Source organism: Pistacia vera, unplaced genomic scaffold (genome assembly GCF_008641045.1).
Source record: "Pistacia vera cultivar Batoury unplaced genomic scaffold, PisVer_v2 Contig344, whole genome shotgun sequence".
NCBI lineage: Eukaryota > Viridiplantae > Streptophyta > Magnoliopsida > Sapindales > Anacardiaceae > Pistacia > Pistacia vera.
In genome coordinates this window covers 2,450,272-2,473,285 of record NW_022196162.1, presented here as the reverse complement: position 1 = coordinate 2,473,285, position 23,014 = coordinate 2,450,272, and positions in this window count along the sequence as shown.

Below are 23,014 nucleotides of genomic sequence, written 5' to 3'. Positions count from 1 at the left end.
AATTAAAGCAAAATAAAAGGGGAAAAGAGGGCAAGAATACACACGGGCGTCTTAGGGCAAAAGACACCATAATCCTAGAGCGATAGAAAAGTAGTTGGAATCCCAACCTTGGAGCTTCTTGGGAACGTTAATCAACCCATCTAAATGTGATGTTCTCGATTTGGAGAGATAGAAAGTGTCACCCTGACCTTTCTTCAACCTATACAAGTGGACGAGCTCCTCTATAGATAGCTTGCCAATCTTTTCTAAAGCATAGGTAATGTACATGCCTACCATTATTATATAAGAATTCTCTGTCAAATGAAGGGGAGAGTCATTAAAGCGATCTAAAATATTAGAGACAAATATGTGAGGCGGGATCAACATACCACATCTTAAGAGAGTTTTGGAGATCGCCACCCATCTTGCAGGGGGATACTTATACAAGAAATCTCTTGGAGCATGAATATGATACTCGATAGGGATCACAAAGCTTTCCTTGTTCCACCTCAGACCAACCTTAGTGACCAAGGAGGTCGGATCTTTCCTAAACCTATTTTGTCGTTGGGAGCTAGCGCCGAGAGCTGGTGCCAGAGTTTTCCTCACCTTAACTCAGTGAGTTCTCAGCCCCATTGCTTGCAATTAGCTCAAGAGCGACAGTAGCAAGCTCATCATGAGCTCTCTCTCCACTGTTAGCCGAAGCTGCTGGGGAACCCTTTGCAAATAGCCTCTTTATACTAATGTTGCAGGAAGACTTTTTTTGCTGGGCTCGCTCGTGGATACCAGAAAAAGGAAAACAAGTGTCAAACGTCAAAAAACAAGAGACCTATCGACACTTGCCTTCAGTTTAGGCATCCAGAAAGCTTGCACAAAAAGGAATGCTAGCGAGCTATCAAGATTCACAGCAATTGACGGAGAATTTCATCGAAGGATTCTGGCAGCCGCACATTAAGACACTCTAAAACCCAAGGTTAAAGGGTTTTTTAAAACCCAAAAGAACTAACCTAGCCATAATAACAGCCACCCTGACAATAAGAACTTCAAGAAAGCAAAAGGAATGGTTACAAAGAGAATTTACTGAATGCGGTGAGAGAAGTTTCGCCGAGAAGTTGTCGTGAATGCAGGAAGTGATGCTCACAAAGAAGAAGAATAACGAGCAAGAAAAAAGTCAAGTTTGCAAGAATAGAAGATTAAGGGCAAATAACCCATTTTGATAGTGGTGAGCGGGAAACCAAAACGACGGGATTCAATCTAGGCCGTTGATTTGCGACAAATCTCAGCCCTCCATTCGTTGAGCAATCCTGACCGATCAATGAGTACAGGTGGGAACGATCTAGGAAGGGCGATCAACCGTCTGATCAAGCAATGATAACTGTTGGCACACGTCGCTTCATTTTCGCGAGTAGCAACGCATGTCTTTTCGCTTCTGTGCGTCACCAGTAGTAATGGTCCACGCACGGTGAAAAGTAACTACCAAAAGTTGATCGCATTTAATGCGACTTGTCAACTTCAAAATTACCCATGTACCCTTCATTTCAAATTTCAAATACAATGGCATTGCAACAAGAGGCTATGTCTCAATACGTCGGGCGAAGCTAAGGTCGAGTGCTGAAGCTCGGATAGTCTCAACGACCTATGTGCGAGTTACACTAGAACAAAAGAGTTCGATCTAAGTGGCCAATCAAGCACTTCAGTCTTCGAAGCTCAAAACAACCTCTGAACACTGGGGGGCAAATGTTGTGTGTGATTTTGCCAAAAGAGCTCGTAATCTCGAAAGCTTGTAGAGAGATAGTTCAACCTAGAATCAGCTTGACCTAGAATCGTTCGATTCAGAGTAAGCTCGACCCAGGTGAAGCTCGTCACAGCAATCAATCCAAACAACTATTTAATGAAATCAGAGATAAACTCTAATCTCGGATATTTCGGAAGGAATAAGATCAATACCACTGACACCGCAATCTCAGCGCACGATCATGAAGATCACGGGATTGCAAATCAATTCTAATTGCAATTTCGAACTTATCTCTCTCCATTAATTACAAATTTGTATAAAAACCTCATCAAACAATGAGAGAGGCGTCAGCAAATTTATTCAGGCAAATTATTATTGTTCTTGTAAGCCCTCAAAAGCAATAAGGTAATAGTGGACGTCAGCTCAAGTTCTAACTTGCTGAACCACTTTAAAAATCCCTTTGTGTTCTTTAGATTATTGCATTATTTACATTCAATCGCTGGTTTACCTTAAATCACGCACATATCAGTCCCAATTCCATCAAGGTCTTTCGGTTCTCTCAGGTTGGTGCAATTTTCATATCAACAAATTTGACCATATATTTAGATATTAAATTATACTAGAATTAATATTAATAACGTAAAAATTAATTACAAAGTGAGTCTATTGAAAATTAGTTTGATCTCGAGTCTAGTGTTATATTATTTTCCATTGGTTCTTATCTATTTTTTTATAGTTAATCCTTTAATTTTATGATTTTTCAGTTTACTCCTTATTTGTGTTTTCCAAGGAAAAAAGGAGAGAACAAATCAAATCTTATGCGAAAGAATGCCATCTGAAACTTTTGTGTTAGAAGAAGATGGAGAGAAACTGTTGTTGAAATAGAGAATATCATAGCTCAAATAATAGAGTGAGTTAAATTGTTGCGACAATTCATTTTTTGTACGACTACAAGAGCTAGTGTTCCATGTATTTATTTTTAATTATTGGATTAATGGGATGGTTGTTATACCTAGGTTGAAAAATATAGTTCTTCAAGCATATCACATATGATAGTATATATTAGTATCTTATAATATCCCTAGAATATTGTTAATATATATACATTAGTATCTTATAATATCCCTTGAATATTTGATTTTTCCTGTAATTATGCTAGGTTAGAATCTTTCCATATATTGTATTTCCTTATTAACTTTGGCCTTCTCCACTATATATAGAGGCCTCCTTTGTATAGTTGAGACGCACATAAATATACAATCATATGATTCCTCAAAGCTCTCTTTATTTCAACATGGTATCAGAGCGACTACTCTAATCTTCCTGTCTGTGCAAGCCGTTTCATTGATATTTCCTTCTGCACCAACCTTGGCTTTGTTTACACTGACAGTGAGATTTTCGTGGTTTTACATCCGATTTTTCTCCCTTTTTTTTTTTTATCAAATTTGATCATAAATGGAGTCTTGAGAATTTTATTGGTGTTTCTGTGTCAAGATTCTCCCGATCCGCTTCCGCACGTGCCTCCTGAATATTCTGCATGCACCACAAATCTCCAGCAAACAACTTCAAGCCTATTACAGCCAACTTCAAGCCCAACTTCAAGCCCAATCCATGTAAGCCTTCCTTTCTAGCCCATTTGGTTCAAAGTCTAGCCCAGGTCCACTCGTTGACCGTTGACCAAAAAAAAAAAAAAAAAAAATAGTATGTTTCCCTCCTCTCCCACCCTTGATACCATTGTTCGTCCTATTAATACCATTTTAAATGGCTCAAATTATAATATGTGGGAAGAGGTGTGCGATGCAAAAGAGAGGCCTAAGTAGATTCAAAATCCTCACGAAATGCCATCATAAAATGCATAAACTTACGACGATCACGGTAGGTTGCAAACAATGAAATGTCATCAGAACATTTGGGTTGAGGATCTGCAGCAGACAACTGTTCCCAAAGATTATTAACTTGAGAATAAAAATTAGCAATGGACTGACCTGATTCCTGACGCATCTGATAAAGCTTAGTCTCAAGCTGGAACTGCAACGAAGCATCATGAGTGCAGTTGTATCATTTAGCAAGAAAATCCCAAGCAGCTTTAGCATTACCAAGCTTGGGAAGTAGGCTATTGATGGATGGAACAGAAGTATTGATAAACCAAGACAATATTTTATAATGAATACTATGCCAATCTTCAAGCTGACATGCAAACTTATCAAGACTCTCACCATCTTGTTGCTTGGGGGCAAAACACTGCAGCCGCACATTAAGACACTCTAAAACCCAAGGTTAAAGGGTTTTTTAAAACCCAAAAGAACTAACCTAGCCATAATAATAGCCATCCTGACAATAAGAACTTCAAGAAAGCAAAAGGAATGGGTACAAAGAGAACTTACTGAATGCGGTGAGAGAAGTTTCGCCGAGAAGTTGTCGTGAATGCAGGAAGTGATGCTCACAAAGAAGAAGAATAACGAGCAAGAAAAAAGTCAAGTTTGCAAGAATAGAAGATTAAGGGCAAACAACCCATTTTTATAGTGGTGAGCGGGAAACCAAAACGACAGGATTCAATCTAGGCTGTTGATTTGCGACAAATCTCAGCCTTCCATTCGTCGAGCAATCCTGACCGATCAATGAGTACAGGTGGGAACGATCTAGGAAGGCGATCAACCGTCTGATCGAGCAATATAACTGTTGGCACACATTGCTTCATTTTCGTGAGTAGCAACGCACGTCTTTTCGCTTTTGTGCGTCACCAGTAGTAATGGTCCACGCACGGTGAAAAGTAACTACCAAAAGTTGATCGCATTTAATGCGACTTGTCAACTTCAAAATTACCCATGTACCCTTAATTTCAAATTTCAAATACAATGGCATTGCAACAAGAGGCTAGGTCTCAATACATCGGGCGAAGCTAAGGTCGAGTGCTGAAGCTCGGATAGTCTCAATGACCTATGTGCGAGTTACACTAGAACAAAAGAGTTCGATCTAAGTGGCCAATCAAGCACTTCAGTCTTCGAAGCTCAAAACAACCTCTGAACACTGGGGGGCAAATGTTGTGTGTGATTTTGCCAAAAGAGCTCGCAGATCTCGAAAGCTCGTAGAGAGATAGTTCAACCTAGAATCAGCTTGACCTAGAATCAGTTCGATTCAGAGTAAGTTCGACCCAGGTGAAGCTTGTCACAGCGATCAATCCAAACAACTATTTAATGAAATCAGAGATAAACTCTAATCTCGGATATTTCGGAAGGAATAAGATCAATACCACTGACACCGCAATCTCAGCGCATGATCATGAAGATCACGGGATTGCAAATCAATTCTAATTGCAATTTCGAACTTATCTCTCTCCATTAATTACAAATTTGTATAAAAACCTCATCAAACAATGAGAGAGGCGTTAGCAAATTTATTCAGGCAAATTATTATTGTTCTTGTAAGCCCTCAAAAGCAATAAGGTAACAGTGGACGTCAGCTCAAGTTCTAACTTGCTGAACCACTTTAAAAATCCCTTTGTGTTCTTTAGATTACTGCATTATTTACATTCAATCGCTGGTTTACCTTAAATCACGCACATATCAGTCCCAATTCCATCAAGGTCTTTCGGTTGGTGCAATTTTCATATCAACAAATTTGACCATATATTTAGATATTAAATTATACTAGAATTAATATTAATAACGTAAAAATTAATTACAAAGTGAGTCTATTGAAAATTAGTTTGATCTCGAGTCTAGTGTTATATTATTTTCCATTGGTTCTTATCTATTTTTTTATAGTTAATCCTTTAATTTTATGATTTTTCAGTTTACTCCTTATTTGTGTTTTCCAAGAAAAAAAAGAAAAGAACAAATCAAATCTTATGCGAAAGAATGCCATCTGAAACTTTTGTGTTAGAAGAAGATGGAGAGAAATTGTTGTTGAAATAGAGAATATCATAGCTCAAATAATAGAGTGAGTTAAATTGTTGCAACAATTCATTTTTCGTACGACTACAAGAGCTAATGTTCCATGTATTTATTTTTAATTATTGGATTAATGGGATGGTTGTTATACCCAGGTTGAAAAATATAGTTCTTCAAGCATATCACATATGTTAGTATATATTAGTATCTTATAATATCCCTAGAATATTGTTAATATATATACATTAGTATCTTATAATATCCCTTGAATATTTGATTTTTCCTGTAATTATGCTAGGTTAGAATATTTCCATATATTGTATTTCCTTATTAACTTTGGCCTTCTCCACTATATATAGAGGCCTCCTTTGTATAGTTGAGACGCACAGAAATATACAATCATATGATTCCTCAAAGCTCTCTTTATTTCAACATGGTATCAGAGCGACTACTCTAATCTTCCTGTCTGTGCAAGCCGTTTCATTGATATTTCCTTCCGCACCAACCTTGGCTTTCCTTACACTGACAGTCAGATTTTCGTGGTTTTACATCCGAATTTTCTCCCTTTTTTTTCGAGTCTGTCAATGATATGATATACGTGCAATCAAATCCTTCATCAACTGTTATCTCATTGAGACTAAGGTACAAAATAGTGTCAACCTCAGATTCCTCGACATGTTTGTATTTAGTTATTAGACCAATGACAGGAATATTAAATTGGATTGAGCACAACTCAATTCCACGTGGCCACAGATTTAGTGTCATTGCCATATTGAATTACCCAGTGAGATATACTTTCTCGTACCCAGGAGTGATGAATCCTTTGTCGATCCACCATAGTCTCGATACACTTCTCAATGTAGCCAATCACTACCGTTTGATAGCTCTGAATAGAACTACGTTGGGCTAGTGTCAAACTACACGAATTGATGACAAGGCGCTTCGGTGACTCAAGTCTAAGGATCACATGCACCACCATCTGTTAGAGGATTTATCATAGACACTGGGGTTACCATCCATATGAATCATTTGGTGGGTCTATCCATGAACTTGCCTTAGCAAGCACCATCGTTGCACTAGGTTGTTGGGAAACAACCTTGACAAGTGAGATCAGTCATGCCTTTCAACAGGGTCGTTCAACACTATGATAGCCCTACCGTTATCTGTGTCTTGGTCAGAAAAATACTGGGGCCATGGACGTTTCTAGAATGGCCACATATGTGATTATAGGGTTCTCACTATAGATTTGAAACACCTGATACTCCACGGTTCACCATCTACGGACATATATCAACATACACATATAGAAGATCATTACATCACGATATAGAAGATACTTATATAATAACATTTTTATAGAATCAATTTTACAATAATTGATTGGCTCTAGGGCACTAGTAACATATTCCCAAAGCATAGAATACAAACTTGGGGACTGGGCCAAAGTGGGAAGTTCTTTTTGGGTCTTAGAAAAGTTTGCACCAGGAACTTTTCACTTGGGATACTTAAACGGCACAACCGTTTTGCGAGCATGCAATTTGAGCACTTGCAGAGGTATCATTGAATATCTCGAATTCTTAGTTTGTCACTTTTCAAGTTTTTGTTATTGTATTAGCATGGGTTGTAAGGCCATTATGGTTGGAACTTTTTAATAATATCAAGTACTATTCAGTATACTTTTGTATTTTTATGTCATTGAATAGCAATTATGATGATTACTGCTAGAGAAACTTGAAGTCTAAAGCTCCCAAGGCGCCTATTTACCTAGAGAAGCCATAATTCGAGCCAAGGGATACATTCCTTGACTTGACGAAAAGCAACTCTAAAAACAACTAAGAAAGCATTAAAGATCTTAAAATAACCAATTGACTAAGACTTGAGAAGGCAAATAACCCTAACTTGACGTCATCGTGAGAAAAGATACTTAACATCTACAAAGAATTCTTAAGAAAGGGACAACACAAACTTAAGACAAAATTCAACTTTATCAACTAAGTTTGGTAAAATGGACTATTATGACTTCGTAGAAAGAATTATAAAAGAAGGAAAAGAAACATCCAAGAAGTATAATCAAACAAGTTATCTTTCATTGATAAGGTTATGAATCGGAAAAACAAAAATAGAAAGAAAAAAAATTTAGAAGGTTGGCATGTCGAGCTCAATCTAGTGCCGAGTTGGAGGATTTGTTGGAGCCGCTTTCGGAGCAGATTGTCCTTCATTGCTTTAGGGTCGTTAAGGGGACATAGTTGGAGTGGGCAAGGTCGCATCTTGACCAGTTTTTCCTTTATCCATCCTCATCTCGTCGCCTCTCCATCCTCGTTATCCTCCTTGAACACGAAGTTGTTTTAAGACAAACTCCCAGCCCACATTTCGGCCTTCATCCTTTCCACTCTTTTGATACTCCGGAGGAAGGTATGAGAAGTTGAGTATGGGATGGGCCTCTAAGGTTCGTTGGATTAGAAAGACCAAGGTATCCCAAGCATGTTGAGTGATCTGCCATCAGACGGTGGACCTCGCGTCGACCTCCTCGCAGTCTGCCTTTGTGGTAGAAAATGACTATCTGAGGACATCAGGTTTACTCCAACTTTTTGACCTTCTTCCGACTTCATCAAGCTCAAGAACAGTTTGTTATTGGCATCCTTTGTGCTCAAATCCCTGGTCGCTTTATCCTTCGCGACCCTAATGTTGGAGAGCTTTCTTTGAACTCCCTACTTGGCAACCAAGACATCTGCCTACTTCTGCTGTGACTATTCGAGCTCGGCCTTCAAATCTCTTTTCTTCCTCCAACTCAACGGTCTCACAAGGCCGCGTCCAAGGCTTTTGAGTTCTCTAGGGCCTGTTCGATTTTACGAGGTCGGCGTGAATTGGTGGTAGAGGAGTTGAATCATCAAGCATGTTTGAAAGAAAGACATATAAGATTAGGTTTAAAAGGAAGCAGTCAACAAAGAGTATAAAGCAGCAATTTTACCATTGTGGCCATGCTCGTAGCACAGAGAGCTAGTCATGAGAGGGAAGGTTTTGTATAGCTCGTAAACCCTCGTGGGCACCATCGCATTCACCACATTTGCACTCGTGGTAAGGTGTTCTAAAAGCTGCTGATCATTCTCGATCTTAGCCTTCAACTCAGCATTCCTCGGCTCCTCATTGCGTTGAGGTGAGAGCTTCTCTTCACCCCATGCTAGGGGCTTTTCGAATCAGAGCTGGTTTCTTCTTACCCAAGCCTTTCACCAAGGTCCGCTCTCACAACTTCTTGAGCCCTTAACAGGCTTGATAGTTTTCCCCTTCGAGCTTTGGCTGTCTCAATCAACTTCTTCTTGAGCCTCCCTTCAGCTTGGGAACCTTTTTTTCCAAGCTCTTTTGAAGCTTGGAGTGCTTTTTTCTCAGCCCCCTGGTGGGATTGAGGCTTTTTAGAGCTCAAAGCCCTACAAGCTGCTTCTAGCCCTTTTAACTAGAGCCGCGAGGTTCTGGCCTGCCTATTTAGTTACAGCGTGGAGCTGTTTCTTCTGCAATGCAACCTACCATGGTATTCTTCAAATTTTTGGGTTTTTTGGCCACATCTCTACAAAAATGGCAAACATTAGTGCATATAACCAAGAAGAAATTCAAAAGGTGAGCTATTTAACTTACCGAAATGGTTTTGAAGTTCGTTTAATCTCGGCAAAACCCGTATGTTCTCAAGTAAGGAAGCATGATTGGCTTCGTTACGTCGTGACAATCCTGAGGAAGGTCGTTGAAAGCCTAGTCCCTCTTTTGCTCTGAATGACTTGGGTTGCTCGAAGTTCTTGCAAAAGGAAGCAAGAATAATCAGAAGTCACACAATAAAGCAAAATAAAAAGGAAAAGAGGGCAAGATACACACGGGCTTCTTGGCAAAGCACCACACTCCTAGAGCGATAGAAAAAGTAGGGAATCCCAACCTGAGCTTCTTGGGAACGTTAATCAACCCATCTAAATGTGATGTTCTCGATTTGGAGAGATAGAAAGTGTCACCAACTGTTCTTCAACTATACAGTGGACGAGCTCCTCTATAGATAGCTTGCCAATCTTTTCTAAAGCATAGGTAATGTACATGCCTACCATTATATATAAGAATTCTCTGTCAAATGAAGGGGAGAGCATTAAAGCGATCTAAAATATAGAGACAAATATGTGAGGGGGATCAACATACCACATCTAAGGAGTTTTGGAGACGCCACCCAACTTGCAGGGGGATACTTTACAAGAAATCTCTGGAGCATGAATAGATACTCGATAGGGATCACAAAGCTTCTTGTTCCAACTAGACCAACCTTAGTGACAAGGAGGTGGAGTCTTTCCTAAACCTATTTGGCGTGGGAGCTAGCGGGAGCTGGTGCCAAGTTTTCCTCACCTTAACTTACGTTTCAGCCCCATTGCTTGCAATTCGTCAAGAGCGAAGTAGCGAGCATCATGAGCTCTCTCTCCACTTTAGCGAAGCTGCTGGGAACCCTTTGCAAATAGCCTCTTTATACTAATGGTGCAGGAAGACTTTTTTGCTGGGCTCGCTCGTGGATACCAGAAAAAGGAAAACAAGTGTCAAACGTCAAAAACAAGAGACATCGACACTGCCTTCAATTAGGCATCCAAAAGCTCACAAAAAGGAATGCGAGCGAGCTATCAAGATTCACAGCAATGACGGAGAATTTCATTGAAGGATTCCGGCAGCGCCACATGAAGACGCATCAAGTAGATTAATTTAATGGACTATGGAACTGACTCAGCATGACATTAAGTACCTCCCATTAACAACGATCAAGGGCCAAACATTGACAGATTTTATTTCGGAGTTTTCGTATTAGCCCAAAGGGGAGTCAAGCTCGCTTGAAGCAAGCACCTTGGAAGGAAACAGTTTAGTGGAAAACAAGCTCAACAGTTTATGGTAGTGGACTTTGTATGTGGATAGGTCCTCAAATGAAAAGGGGGCAGGGGTCGAGCTCTTGCTCGAAGGTCTTGAGGGGGATCCAATCCGAAGTACAGTTAGCTTTGGTTTTTCCACCTCGAACAATGAAGAAGAATATAAGGCCATGCTTGTAGGAGTCTACCTGCCCAAAGAAATGAGGGTAGAATCGATCAGAATCTACACTGATTCCCACCTCGTCATCCATCGAGTCTCTGGAGAATACCATGCCAAAGAGGACAAAATGATGTCTTATCTCCATAAGGTGAAATCTGAGCTTGAGCATTTCAAAGTTTGTACAATGCAGCAGAGTCCCAAGGAAAGGAACTCAATGGCCGATACTTTAGCTTGCTTGGCTTCAGCGATGACCAAAGAAACAACAGACTCCATCCCCAACAAATTTCTTCCAAGTCCAAGCATCCTCTCACCTAAAAAAGCGATTTTGGCAGCAGGGCAAAGATAAAGTTGGATGGACTCAATATCTGCATACTTAAGAGAAGGAACAATCCCCGAGGGAAGAAACGAAGCCAAGACTCTTCGAGTAAAATCCGCTCGCTACACACTTACCAATGACAAGTTGTATAAGTAAGGCTATAACACCTCGCTTTTGTGATGTGTAGATCATGAGAAAAGGGAGGTGTAAAGTTTGTAGTGGTTTTCATGGATTATTTCACCAAGTGGGTAGAAGCCGAACCTTTGGCAACAATAACATCGAACAAGCTAAAGGACTTCGTCTACAAAAGCATCATCTGCAAGTTCAAAATCCCACATACCATTATAACTAATAATGGGAAACAGTTTGATTGTGAGGATTTCCAATCGTTCTACGAGAGGCTTGGTATAAAAAAGAGTTTCTCAATCATTTATCGACCTCAAGCCAACGGATAAGTCAAAGTGGTAAACAAAGTGATCAAGCACACTTTAAAGAAAAAGCTCGGTCACCTCAAAGGAAAAAGGGTTGACGAGCTACCCGAATCACTATGGTTGTACCAAACCACGGCTAGAAGATCGATAGGAGAAACCTCGTTCTTGCTCGTTTATGGATGTGAGGCGATGGCCTCGATATAAGTCAGGATTAGTTCGTTTCGACAAGAGGCCTTTGACAAAGAATCAAACGAGGATCTTCTTCATTTGGAATTACACTTGATCGAGGAACATCGAGCAAAGTCTCAACTAAGAGTTGCCTTGTATTAACGAGTGAAGAGATACTTCAACTCAAAAGTCAAAAATAAGGACTTCAGGGTAGGCAACCTAGTCTTAAGAAAAGTCATTTGTAAGTAATTGATCTACCATACGCAGCGGAAAACAAAAATTCAATCGGTAAATCAATTACCTTTCTTTGTCTAGATCCGAGTATAGATTATATTGTTTACATGTTTATAAACAAAAATATGTATAAAGTAAATCCATTCAAGGATTAGAATACTTACGTACGTTTGGAGGCTCCTTCAAATATCTCTGATTTCAGACAAGAACACTGTTCACGATTACTGTTCACCGTATACTATTCGAGGTTATTGTTCACCGTCTACTGTTCACGTGATTTTTCGCCAATCGATCCAAAGTAGGATTGCACTCACGGAAGTCTACATGAAGATAATCCACAGAACCCTTGATTATTTTGCTAGAACAATCAAGGGCTTCAAGAATTAAGAAAGAAGAACAAGAAAAGTTTTCCTCTTGAGAGAGAGAGAGAGATAGGGTGGCTAGGGTTTTAATTGAATGAATAATTCCTCATTGTTTTAATTTTAAGTTGCACTTATATAATGCAACAATTAAAACCCTATTCCACTTAGGAATAGCCATGGGCTCCAACCCTAGTTCAGCCTTGCAACCAAACACACCCTTTTATGGTATTTTAATTAATTAATTGTTATTATAATTAAAATCAATTAATATATAATAATATATTAACATTTAATTAATAATAATAATTCATTTAAATATATACAGAGATATATATTTAAATATAATCTCACTAATTTAATTTTAATATTAAAATTAAATACAGGCAACAACCTCAACAAATTTAATTGCACTATGAGATTACCAAAATACCATTTCGTCCTAAAAGATGAAAATACCCTTCTCACAAATTGATTCTTAAATTATCTTCTAAGTGTGTGACCCGTAGGCTTCTCATCATATCGGCAGTATGTAGTATCGCGATAAACACCAATTAATCGCACACTACACACAGACCAAGATTGACCTCTAGCAAGGCATCATGGCCACCCAATAGATTCGGATTCAACAAAACCGCAGCCTGTCAATGATATGATTACCGTGCAATCAAATCCTTTCATCAACTGTTATCTCATTGAGACTAAGGTACATAAATAGTGTCAACCTCAGATATCCTCGACATGTTTGTATTTAGTTATTAGACCAATGACAGGAATATTAAATTGGATTGAGCATCAACTCAATTCCACTGTGGCCACAGATTTAGTGTCATTGCCATTTATTGAATTACCTAGTGAGATAACTTCTCCCGTACCCAGGAGTGATGAATCCTTTGTCGATCCACCATAGTCTCGATACACTTCTCAATGTAGCCAATCACTACCGTATTGATAGCTCTGAATAGAACTACGTTGGGCTAGTGTCAAACTACACGAATTGATGCACAAGGCGCTTCGGTGAGCTCAAGTCTAAGGATCACATGCACCACCATCTGTTAGAGGATTTATTCCATAGACACTGGGGTTACCATCCATATGGAATCATTTGGTGGGTCTATCCAGTGAACTTGCCTTTAGCAAGCACCCATACGTTGCACTAGGTTGTTGGCAAACAACCTTGACAAGTGAGATCAGTCACTGCCTTTCAACAGGGTCGTTCAACACTATGATAGCCTTACCGTATTATCTGTGTCCTTGGTCAGAATAATACTGGGGCCATGGACGTTTCTAGAATGGCCACCATATGTGATCATAGGGTTCTCACTATCAAGATTTGAAACACCTGATACCCTCGTCACGGTTCTACCATCCTAAGGACATATATCATTACATACACGATATAGAAGATCATTACATACACTATTATTATAGAATCAATTTTACAATAATTGATTGGCTCTAGGGTACCTATTGTAACATCATTCCCAGAGCATAGAATACAAACTTGGGGGCACTTGGGCCAAAGTGGGAAGTTCTTTTTTGGATCTTAGAAAAGTTTGCACCAGGAACTTTTCACTTGGGATACTTAAACGGCACAACCGTTTTGCGAGCATGCAATGTTGAGCACTTGCAGAGGTACTATCATTGAATATCTCGAATTCTTAGTTTGTCACTTTTCAAGTTTTTGTTTATTGTTATTAGCATGGGTTGTAAGGCCACTTATGGTTGGAAACTTTTTCAATAAATATCAAGTACTATTCAGTATATCCTTTTGTATTTTTATGTCCATTGAAATAGCAATTATGATGATTACTGCTAGAGAAACTTGAAGTCTAAAGCTCGCATAGGCAGCCTATTTACCTAGAGAAGCCATAATTCGAGCCTAAGGGATACATTCCTTGACTTGACGAAAAGCAACTCTAAAAACAACTAAGAAAGCATGTTAAAGATCTTAAAAATAACTAATTGACTAAGACTTGAGACAGGCAAATAACCCTAACTTGACGTCATCGTGAGAAAAGATACTCAACATCTAGTCAAAGAATTCTTAAGAAAGTGGACAACACACAACTTAAGAACAAAATTCAACTTTATCAACTAAGTTTGGTAAAATGGACTATTATGACTTCGTAGAAAGAATTATAAAAGAAGGAAAGGAAACATCCAAGAAGTATAATCAAACAAGTTATCTTTCATTGATAAGGTTATGAATCGGAAAAACAAAAAATAGAAAGAAAAGAAAATTTAGAAGGTTGGCATTGTCGAGCTCAATCTAGTGCCGAAGTTGGAGGATTTGTTGGAGCCGCTTTCGGAGCAAGATTGTCCTTCATTGCTTTAGGGTCGTCAATGGGGAACATAGTTGGAGTGGGCAAGGTCGCATCTTTGACCACAGGTTTTTCCTTATCCCCATCCTTATCCTCGTCGCCCTCCTCATCCTCGTTATCCTCCTTGAACACGAAGTTGTTTTAATAGACAAACTCCAAGCCCACAATTTCGGCCTTCATCCTTTCCACCTCTATTTGATACTCCGGAGGAAGGTATGAGAAGTTGAGTATGGGATGGGCCTCTAAGGTTCGTTGGATTAGAAAGACCAAGGTATCCCAAGCATGTTGAGTGACATCTGCCATCAGACGGTGGACCTCCGCGTCGACCTCCTCGCAGTCTGCCTTTGTGGTAGAAAAGTGACTATCTGAGGACATCAGGTTTGACTCCAACTTTTTGACCTTCTTCCGAACTTCATCAAGCTCGAAGACCAGTTTGTTATTGGCATCCTACTGTTGCTCCAAATCCCTGGTCGCTTTATCCTTCGCGACCTTAATGTTGGAGAGCTTCTCTTCGAACTCCCCTACCTTGGCAACCAAGACATCTGCCTACTTCTGCTGTGACTATTCGAGCTCGGCCTTCAAATCTCTATTCTCTTCCTCCAACTCAACGGTCCTCACCAAGGCCGCGTCCAAGGCCTTTTTGAGTTCTCTAGGGCCTTGTTCGATTTTACGAGGTCGGCGTGAATCTGGTGGTAGAGGAGTTGAATCATCAAGCATGTTTGAAAGAAAGAACATATAAGATTAGCTTTAAAACAGGAAGGCAGTCAACAAAGAGTATAAAGCAAGCAATTTTACCATTGTGGCCATGCTCGTAGCACGAGAAAGCTAGTCATGAAAGGGGAAGGTTTTGTATAGCTCGTAAACCCTCGTGGGCACCATCGCATTCACCACATTTGCACTCGTGGTAAGGTGTTCTAAAAGCTAGCTGATCAATTTCTCGATCTTAGCCTTCAACTCAGCATTCCTCGGTTCCTCATTGCGTTGAGGTGAGGAGCTTCTCCTCTCACCCCCATGCTTAGGGGCTTTTCGAATCAGAGCTGGTTTCTTCTTACCCAAGCCTTTCACCAAGGCCCGACTCTCCAACAACACTTTCTTTGAGCCCTTAACAGGCTTGATAGTTTTCCCCTTCGAGCCTTTAGCTGTCTCAATCAACTTCTTCTTTGAGCCTCCCTTCAGCTTGGGAACCTTTTTTTCCAAGCTCTTTTGAAGCTTGGGAGTGCTTTTTTTCTCAGCCACCTTGGTGGTGATTGCAGGCTTTTTAGAGCTCAAAGCCCTTACAAGCTCGCTTCTAGCCCTTTTAACTAGAGGCCGCGAGGTTCTGGCCCTTGCCTATTTAGTTACAGCGTGGAGCTGTTTCTTCTCAGCAATGCAACCTACCATGGTATTCTTCAAATTTTTGGGTTTTTTGGCCCACATCTCTACAAAAATGGCAAACAAGTTAGCATATAACCAAGAAGAAATTCAAAAGGTGAGCTATTTAACTTACTGAAAATGGTTTTGAAGTTCGTTTAATCTCGGCAAAACCCGTATGTTCTCAAGTAAGGAAGCATGATTGGCTTCGTTACGTCGTGACAATCCTGAGGAAGGTCGTTGAAAGCCGCTAGTCCCCTCTTTTGCTCTTGAATGACGTTGGGTTGCTCGAAGTTCTTTGCAAAAGGAAGCAAGAATAATCAGAAGTCAACCAATAAAGCAAAATAAAAAGGAAAAGAGGGCAAGAATACACACGGGCTTCTTAGGCAAAAGCACCATCACTCCTAGAGCGATAGAAAAAGTAGCTGGAATCCCAACCTTCGAGCTTCTTGGGAACGTTAATCAACCCATCTAAATGTGATGTTCTCGATTTGGAGAGATAGAAAGTGTCACCCTAACTGTTCTTCAACCTATACAAGTGGACGAGCTCCTCTATAGATAGCTTGCCAATCTTTTCTAAAGCATAGGTAATGTACATGCCTACCATTATTATATAAGAATTCTCTGTCAAATGAAGGGGAGAGCCATTAAAGCGATCTAAAATATCAGAGACAAATATGTGAGGTGGGATCAACATACCACATCTCAAGAGAGTTTTGGAGATCGCCACCCAACTTGCAGGGGGATACTTCTACAAGAAATCTCTTGGAGCATGAATATGATACTCGATAGGGATCACAAAGCTTTCCTTGTTCCACCTCAGACCAACCTTAGTGACCAAGGAGGTCGGATCTTTCCTAAACCTATTTTGGCGCTGGGAGCTAGCGCTGGGAGCTGGTGCCATAGTTTTCCTCACCTTAACTTAGCGAGTTCTCAGCCCCATTGCTTGCAATTCGCTCAAGAGCGACAGTAGCGAGCTCATCATGAGCTCTCTCTCCACTATTAGCTGAAGCTGCTGGGGAACCCTTTGCAAATAGCCTCTTTATACTAATGTTGCAGGAAGACTTTTTTTGCTGGGCTCGCTCGTGGATACCAGAAAAAGGAAAACAAGTGTCAAACGTCACTGACCAAAGCAACAACAGACTCCATCCCCGACAAATTTCTTCCAAGTCCAAGCATCCTCTCACTGCCAAGCATCCTCTCACCTAAAAAAGCGATTTTGGCAGCAGGGCAAAGATATAGTTGGATGGACTCAATATCTGCATACTTAAGAGAAGAACAATCCCCGAGGGAAGAAACGAAGCCAAGACTCTTCGAGAAAATCCGCTCGCTACACACTTACCAATGACAAGTTGTATAAGTAAGGCTATAACACCTCGTCTTTTGGGTGTGTAGATCATGAGAAAGGGAGGTGTAAAGTTGTGGTTTAGTTCATGGATTATTTCACCAAGTGGGTAGAAGCCGAACCTTTGGCAACAATACATGAACAAGCTAAAGGACTTGTCTACAAAGCATCATCTGCAGGTCAAAATCCCACATACCATTATAACTATAATGGGAAACAGTTTGATTGTGAGGATTTCCAATCGTTCTACGAGAGGCTTGGTATAAAAAAGAGTTTCTCATCATTTATCGACCTCAACCAACGGATAAGTCAAAGTGGTAAACAAGTGATCAAGCACACTTTAAAGAAAAAGCTCGTCACCTCAAAGGAAAAAGGGTTGACGAGCTACCCGAACACTATGGTTGTACCAAACACGGCTAGAAGATCGATAGGAGAAACCTGTTCTGCTGTTGCTGTTATGGATGTGAGGCGATGGCCTCGATATAAGTCAGGATTAGTTCGTTTCGACAAGAGCCTTTGACAAGAATCAAACGAGGATCTTCTTCATTTGGAATTACTTGACGAGGAGACATCGAGCAAAGTCTCAACTAAGAGTTGCCTGTATTAACAGTGAAGAGATACTTCAACTCAAAAGTCAAAAATAAGGACTTGGTAGGCACCTAGTCTTAGAAAAGTCATTTGTAAGTAATTGATCTACCAACGCAGGGGAAAACAAAAATTCAATCGGTAAATCAATTACCTTCTTTGTCTAGATCCGAGTATAGATTATATGTTTACATGTTTATAAACAAAATATGTATAAAGTAATCCTTCAAGGATTAGAATCTTACGTACTTTGGAGGCTCCTTCAAATATCTCTCATTTCAGACAAGAACACTGTTCACGATTACTGTTCACCGTATACTTTCAAGGTTATTGTTCACCGTCTACTTTCACGTGATTTTTCGCCAATCGATCCAAAGTAGGATTGCACTCACGGAAGTCACATGAAGATAATCCACAAACCTTGATTATTTTGCTAGAACAATCAAGGGCTTCAAGAATAAGAAAGAGAACAAGAAAAGTTTTCCTCTTGAGAGAGAGAGAGATAGGGTGGCTAGGGTTTTAATTGAATGAATAATTCCTATTGTTTTAATTTTAAGTTGCACTTATTAGTGCAACAATTAAAACCCTATTCCACTTAGGAATAGCCATGGGCTCCAACCCTAGTTCAGCCTTGCAACCAAACACACCCTTTTATGGTATTTAATTAATTAATTGTTATTATAATTAAAATCATTAATATAATAATAATATTAACATTTAATTAATAATAATATCATTTAAATATATACAGAGATATATATTTAAATATTACTCACTAATTTAATTTTAATATTAAAATTAAATACAGGCAACAACCTCAACAAATTTAATTGCACTATGAGATTACCAAAATACATTTCTCCGTCTAAAAGATGAAAATACCCTTCTCACAAATTGATTCTTAAATTATCTTCTAAGTGTGTGACCCGTAGGCTTCTCATCATATCGGCAGTATGTAGTATCGCGATAAACACCAATTAATCGCCACTATACACAACCAATGATTGACCCCATCATGGCACATAGATTCGGATTCACAAAACCGCAGTCTGCAATGATATGATTATCGTGCAATCAAATCCTTTCATCAACTGTTATCTCATTGAGACTAAGGTACATAAATAGTGTCAACCTCAGATATCCTCACATGTTTGATTTAGTTATTAGACCAATGACAGGAATATTAATTGGATTGGCATCAACTCAATTCCACTTGGCCACAGATTTAGTGTCATTGCCATTTTTGAATTACCATGAGATAACTTTCCCGTACCCAGGAGTATGAATCCTTTGTCGATCCACCTAGTCTCGATACACTTCTCAATGTAGCCAATCCTACCGTATTGATAGCTCTGAATAGAACTACGTTGGGCTAGTGTCAAACTACACGAATTATGCCAAGGCGCTTCGGTGATCTCAAGTCTAAGGATCACATGCACCACCATCTGTTAGAGGATTTATTCCATAGACACTGGGGTTACCATCCATATGAAATCATTTGGTGGTCTATCCATGAACTTGCCTTAGCAAGCACCCATGCGTTGCACTAGGTTGTTGGCAAACAACCTTGACAAGTGAGATCAGTCATTGCCTTTCAACAGGGTCGCACACTATGATAGCCTACCGTATTATCTGTGTCCTTGGTCAGAAAAATACTGGGGCCATGGACGTTTCTAGAATGGCCACCATATGTGATTATAGGGTTCTCACTATCAGATTTGAAACACCTTACCCTCTCACGGTTCTACCATCCTAAGGACATATATCATTACATACACGATATAGAAGATCTTACAACAGATATAGAAATACTATGATATAACATTTATTATGAATCAATTTTACAATAATTGATTGGCTCTAGGGACCTATGTAACATAATTCCCAAGCATAGAATACAAACTTGGGGCACTTGGGCCAAAGTGGGAAGTTCTTTTTTGGATCTTAGAAAAGTTTGCACCAGGAACTTTTCACTTGGGATACTTAAACGGCACAACCGTTTTGCGAGCATGCAATTTGAGCACTTGCAGAGGTATATCATTGAATATCTCGAATTCTTAGTTTGTCACTTTTCAAGTTTTTGTTTATTGTTATTAGCATGGGTTGTAAGGCCACTTTGGTTGGAAACTTTTTCAATAATATCAAGTACTATTCAGTATATCCTTTTGTATTTTATGTCCATTGAAATAGCAATTATGATGATTACTGCTAGAGAAACTTGAAGTCTAAAGCTCGCAAGGCGGCCTATTTACCTAGAGAAGCCATAATTCGAGCCAAGGGATACTTCCTTGACTTGACGAAAAGCAACTCTAAAAACAACTAAGAAAGCATGTTAAAGATCTTAAAAATAACAATGACTAAGACTTAAGAAGGCAAATAACCCTAACTTGACGTCATCGTGAGAAAAGATACTACATCTCAAAGAATTCTTAAGAAAGTGGACAACACACAACTTAAGAACAAAATTCAACTTTATCAACTAAGTTTGGTAAAATGGACTATTATGACTTCGTTAGAAGAATTATAAAGAAGGAAAGGAAAAACATCCAGAAGTATATCAAACAAGTATCTTTCATTGATAAGGTTATGAATCGAAAAACAAAAAATAGAAGAAAAAAATTTAGAGTTTGCATTGTCGAGCTCAATCTAGTGCCAGTTGGAGATTTGTTGGAGCCCCGGATGTGCCATAGACTAAACGTTGACCCAGAAGCTTGCTCGATCTGGCAGAAGAAAAGGTCTATGGACTTTAAGCGATTTCGAGCGGTTAAGGATAAAGTTGATAAGTTCTTAAACATCAACTTCATAAGAGAAGTAATGTACCCGGACTGGCTTGCCAATCCGGTCTTAATGAAAAAATCTAATGGCAAGTAGCAGACTTGCATCGATTTCATAGACCTCAACAAAGTCTGTCCCAAAGACAGCTTTTCGCTACGTCGAATTGACCAATTAGTAGATGTGACAACATGGAACACATTACTGAGCTTCATGGATGCATACTCGGGATACAACCAAATCTCAATGTATCAGTCTGATGAATAGCACACCTCATTTATTACTGATAGGGGGATTTATTGTCATAGGTTTATGTCGTTTGGACCAAAAGACGGTAGGGCAACCTACCAGTGTTTAGTGAATCAAATGTTCTTCCAACAAATTGGCAAGACCATAGAGGTATATATTGACGACATGCTTAACAAATCAAAGGTCATTGAAAGCCACATTGAGTATCTGGGAGAAATGTTTGGTATCCTCGGAAAGTACCAGATGCAGTTGAATCCTTTGAAGTGTGCTTTCGGAGTAAGCTCAAGGAAGTTCTTGGGATTTCTAGTCAACCAACGAGGTGTTGAGGCTAACCCGGACAAATTCAAGCTCTACTGAACATATAGAGTCCAACCAAAATAAAGCAAGTTCAGAGTTTGATAGGGCGAGTGGCCGCGTTGAGCAAGTTTGTTTACCAAGCAACTGACAGGTGCCTGCCTCATTCTTTGAAACCTTAAAGGGCAATAAGGGTTTCAAATGGACAAAGGAGTGTGAGAAAGCATTCTAAGAGTTTAAGAGACACTTGGAGTAGCCTCCCTTATTATCGAAGCCCATCTCGGGCGAGCACTTACTGTTGCATTTATTGGTATCTAAATCCACGATCAGTGTGGCTTTGGTATGCGAGGAAAGGAGAATGCAGTGGCCAGTCTATTATGTGAGCAAGCGATTGCTCGATGCTGAAACGAGGTATTAGAGATGGAGAAGCTCGCTTATGCATTCATCATAACCTTTGAAAATAACGGCCCTACTTACAGGCACACTCTGTGCATGTACTTACTAATTTTCCGCTGAAAAAGCTAATGTAGAAGCCCGAGGCATCAAGTAGATTAATTTAATGGACTATGGAACTGACTCAGCATGACATTAAGTACCTCCCATTAACAACAATCAAGGGCCAGACATTGACAGATTTTATTTCGGAGTTTTCGTATTAGCCCAAAAGGGAGTCAAGCTCGCTTGAAGCAAGCACCTTGGAAGTAAACAGTTTAGTGGAAAACAAGCTCGACAGTTTATGGTAGTGGACTTTGTATGTGGATAGGTCCTCAAATGAAAAGGGGGCAGGGGTCGAGCTCTTGCTCGAAGGTCTTGAGGGGGATCCAATCCGAAGTACAGTTAGCTTTGGTTTTTCCACCTCGAACAATGAAGAAGAATATAAGGCCATGCTTGCAGGAGTCTACCTGCCCAAAGAAATGAGGGTAGAATCGATCAGAATCTACACTGATTCCCACCTCGTCATCCATCGAGTCTCTGGAGAATACCATGCCAAAGAGGACAAAATGATGTCTTATCTCCATAAGGTGAAATCTGAGCTTGAGCATTTCAAAGTTTGTACAATGCAGCAGAGTCCCAAGGAAAGGAACTCAGTGGCCGATACTTTAGCTTGCTTCAACGATGAGCAAAGAAACAACAGACTCCATCCCCCAAATTTCTTCCAAGTCCAAGCATCCTCTCACCTAAAAAAGCGATTTTGGCAGCAGGGCAAAGATATAGTTGGATGGACTCAATATCTGCATACTTAGAGAAGGAACAATCCCCGAGGGAAAACGAAGCCAAGACTCTTCGAGTAAAATCCGCTCGCTACACACTTACCAATGACAAGTTGTATAAGTAAGGCTATAACACCTCGCTTTTGTGATGTGTAGATCATGAGAAAAGGGAGGTGTAAAGTTTGTAGTGGTTTTCATGGATTTTCACCAAGTGGGTAGAAGCCGAACCTTTGGCAACAATAGCATGAACAAGCTAAAGGACGTTGTCTACAAAAGCATCATCTGCAGGTTCAAAATCCCACATACCATTATACTAATAATGGGAAACAGTTTGATTGTGAGGATTTCCAATCGTTCTACGAGAGGCTTGGTATAAAAAGTTTTCTAATCATTTATCGACCTCAAGCCAACGGATAAGTCAAAGCGGTAACAATGTGATCAAGCCCACTTTAAAGAAAAAGCTCGATCACCTCAAAGGAAAAAAGGTTGACGAGCTACCCGAAGCACTATGGTTGTACCAAACACGGCTAGAAGATCGATAGGAGAAACCTCGTTCTTGCTCGTTTATGGATGTGAGGCGATGGCCTCGATATAAGTCAGGATTAGTTCGTTTCGACAAGAGGCCTTTGACAAAGAATCAAACGAGGATCTTCTTCATTTGGAATTAACTTATCGAGGAACATCGAGCAAAGTCTCAACTAAGAGTTGCCTCGTATTAACAAGTGAAGAGATACTTCAACTCAA